General features: G+C 39.3%; 1 pseudogene; it reads right to left on the bottom strand.

The window, feature by feature from the left end:
- Positions 1–481: 481 nt before the first annotated feature.
- Positions 482–1,976, bottom strand: LOC148739447 (uncharacterized; annotated as a pseudogene).
- Between the last annotated feature and the right edge of the window lie 2,072 nt (positions 1,977–4,048).

The following is a 4,048-nucleotide window of genomic DNA, read 5'->3' as shown; positions in this document are numbered from 1 at the left end:
AATCAATGACAAAACCTAAAAAGGGGACCTGTTAGCATGGTTTAAGGGTGGACTTTACGTCATGAATTGTAAAACCAAGTGACTTAAGCAATGATGTAGTCATATGTATATCTGAATGCAATTTTTCTTTGTCATCAGACAACAGCAGAATATCATCAATATACCCCACGACAAGTACTCCTATTGAACGTAAGTGAGAGTAAACAGGCTTCATTAGCTTTGTGAATGTACCTGGTGGACTAGAGAGTCCATTTGGTAGGCATACAAATTCATAGAGTGTTTGGTTGAACCTGAATTTTAAATATTTTCTATCACACTGCCGAATAGCCACAGACTAAAAGGCATCTCTTAGATCTATGACTGCCATCCAGCAGTTTGGTTTTACTAGTTGTAATGCACACTGCAGTAATTCCATCTCAAAATGATGGTATGTAATGAATTGATTTAGGATCAACCTATGTGAATCATCTTTTTTGGAGCGTGTAAAAATCGTGGAAATGAACTCCCCATGGCAATTGTCTGATTTGGTTATTACACCTTTTTTCAAAAGTTTATCGACTTCAAGCCTTACAATTTTGTTTTCCTGAACAGAAAACTTTGTTTCCCTTGGTGGTTTGTTTTGATATGGCTCACTGTCAAATTCCAACTTTGAGCCTCTAACAATGTCTAATATACGGGAGTCATTTGTTAACTCTCCCCAAGAATCAAGTGATTCCCCAGGTTGCCTGCTTTAAATTTAACATCATGGCATTTTGTGCTTTCCATGCTAGGTATTGGTTGTACAATTACTGGTTGTTGGACTTGTTGTCCTGGTTCTTTTTGGGCTTCCAAGGCTTGTGATTCTGGCCTTTCCAGTTTTTTTGCGTTGTAATTTTCATTGCACGAAGATGTGCCAGAACCATACTTATCATACCTGTGCTTCCCCTTGTTTGGGGTAATCTTAGCTCCAATTTTATTCTGGTCCCCAATGTCCTTGAGGCGTTTCTGCAAATCATCCCCAAAGAGGAACTCGGTAAATGGCAATTGGGAAGAGCACGGAGATCCATATTCTTTGCCAATATCTGATCGCATTAGCATGCGTCTCTGCATGTTGAGCTTGTACGATTCGTGGGTTAGCAAAGACATAGATTCCAGGCCAAGTTTTTTCATATTCTGGCAGTCTTCCTCGTTCAGAGACTTTGCATTTATCACTTTATCCGTAATACGGATAATGGGCAAAATACCCTTAACAAGAGCATGTTGAATTTTTTAAAATTTTAACATCTCGCCTTATAGTGAAGTCTCTGAGACGACGCCATATCCCGGGGTTTACTCTCGGCGGTTTTGCTGCTTCGCAGTTGGATGGCTGTTAGTGCTTTTCGTGCGATCTTTGAGTGTTTTTGATCCCAACTTATAGCGGAACATTTTGTTCACTAGTTTTGCAAGTGGTTCACTCTTCAGTTTTTCGCCAACTGCATCGTCGGATTCGTACTCCTTGAAGAGTTCGGCGAGGATATCATCCTCTTCTTCTCCGTCGCTATGAGCGGTGTCTTAGCGGCGTCTTTATCAGAACTGTAGTTCAAAACAGAGTCATAAAGGATTTGACAGTCATTTGGGGTGCTCATGGAGCAAGGCCTCTCGGGGTCTGTTGCGTCAGGCTTTGACTTTTTGGCAGGAGCTGCCATGTTTGGTCGTTGGTCTGCCAGATGCTTCTCACTAGTTGATTTATTCTTTGCTGGTTCATTGTCTCCTAGGAGGGGATTTTGATGCTTTTGAGTAAGCATTAGAATTGCTTCCTTTAAGCCGGCTATTTCAGACGAAGACAAAGCTGTAGCTTGTGAAGGTCCTGACAGCGAAGCATGTGAAGGCAGCATGGCGTCTTTTCCAGTTTGAGTACTTTCACCATTTTGTTCATTTTCATCGATGGGGATGTCGTTTAGGTCTTCTTCGTATTCTTCACCATTCAAGAGGACATCTTCATTGTCTTTTGAGGTCATAACTATGATGTTGGGTTGATATTTCTACAAACTCAGCCGATATTTTGTGGAGGAAACGATTTCCATAGACTTCGCTCAAGGTCAAACTCGCACTGAGCTCAAAGTCACATGACTTGCTATCTCACGTGATCTCTGATTGTATGCAAATGCGAGGTAGAATACAAGTCAAAATTAAATATCAATTAAGCATGAAATGTAACATTTTCCTTTTTGCTTGCACTGTAAATGGACCCATGGACATCGATGGCAATAGATATACACAGCACTAGGAAAATTTTGATTAACTTATATCCGGGATTTTGAAAGAGATCTCTGATAAATGATGAACACTCTCGCGAGTGCCAATAGGCCAAAAAAACCTTACTCTGCTACGGCTACACACGTGTGAACCATAGAGGTTCCAAAATGAAAATAATTTTAATGTCACTTTATTTTGCGGGTTATTACTGTTGAATTCCTAAGTTCGTTTGTCTTCTGCCAAAAAGAAACATATGGTGGACGGAACTTGAATGGTTTGGTGCAAACCCTACTGCTTCCAAAGTCATTTAGGCGTCCAACCTTCGGTAGCTTATTCTTTCAAAGAAATCCAAAACGTAAAACCGAGCACTTAAATTCGTGGCTGCGCTCGTTCCCAGAAATTAAGTTACTCTAATTGCCACGCAAAGCAGTTAAAAAACGAATAAGACACTTTTATTGGCAAACCCAAAGATGAAACCGACTTTTAAGCTGTCAGTTGTTAGTTCGGATCATTTCAAAATGTTTTAAAAATTAAAGATGGCGATTTGAGTAAGGCAATCCTATTGGCAAAGCTTCAATCCTAAAAGACATCGAAAAAGAAATTTTCCATCACTAAATTGACTAAAAGCTATTCTTAAGTTTGGTTTTGTGTTAATTGAGCTTTGGCTCCTCAATTCTTATTAACTCACCGCCGCCAGTCACTGCAGCTCCATTTTATCGTTTTGTACTCGGTATGCAAAGAGATTAAAGATGCATATTCCACAGATTGAGTCCTATGTGAATTTAGTCTGAAGCATAATAACACCACAAAACAGCTTAGTTTCTGCTACAAACACTGATGTTGGGATCTAACTTTTTTCCTCACCTAATAATATTAATAAGAAATGACAATGATTAAAAGGAAGAGATTTTAAACTCAGTAACTGACGAGAGAAAATGTCAAAATACCCTATCAGGGCTTGACACTAACGGTAGCCCACTAGTCACAGATCAGTAGAAATTCAGTTTTGGTTAGTGGTTTTCAATTTCTACTAGCCAGTTTAGTAAGTAAACAAACTGAAATTGTTGTAACATCCAAAAACATCTAAGACGTCATGCACTAGCCACTTGGCTAGTAAGTTGAAAAGTTAGTGCCGAGCCCTGCCCCATGAGCATGTAGCACACAGCAAACGCATTGTCGTGATCTGCTTGCGTTGGTATAAAATCCTACCAATTGTTATGATAACTTATATTTTGTAAAGTTATAATTACAATTTTTCTATTACCTTCAACTTGCCACTTGGAAAGTTCTTCGATATCCTTTTTCTCGGCTTCGGCCAAAGGTAGACACACGACTAATCGGCAAAGCTTGTCAAAACATTTGTTGAAGAATGATTCCGTCCATTCTCTTTCCCTGAAATGATCGCATTCATTTCTAACATTTTTCCTAACATCATTTGCCGATGATTGAATTTCGGAGGAAAATATTTCTTTCAGATACTCGTATCCTAAAAGTTTAATGGCAACAGCTACATCCATATTTTTGTCAAATTTAGAAAATTTGGCAGGGACGTCGGTTGGTAGATACAGCTTCGCAAGATCTTCTATTTTGGGGACATTGTACATGTAGTTGCTTTCATCCTTTCGATAGAAGTTCCTGTTAATGTTTACGAACTTCAAATCCTGAAGAAAGTCAAGGGGGGGGCTTGAGTACACAACATCATATGTCAAGCTTCTTAGAGCGCATGGTTTCACCAAGCCATTTAGCTTATCATCCAGGAATTTATAGAGCTCCTTCATTCCTTCTTCCACGACTAACTTTAAATGTGGACCCAAGACACAGTTCAAGGCATATA

Source organism: Stylophora pistillata, chromosome 2, assembly GCF_964205215.1.
Source record: "Stylophora pistillata chromosome 2, jaStyPist1.2, whole genome shotgun sequence".
Lineage (NCBI taxonomy): Eukaryota > Metazoa > Cnidaria > Anthozoa > Scleractinia > Pocilloporidae > Stylophora > Stylophora pistillata.
Note: the sequence above shows the minus strand (reverse complement) of the source record. Positions and strands in the feature narration are given on the sequence as shown.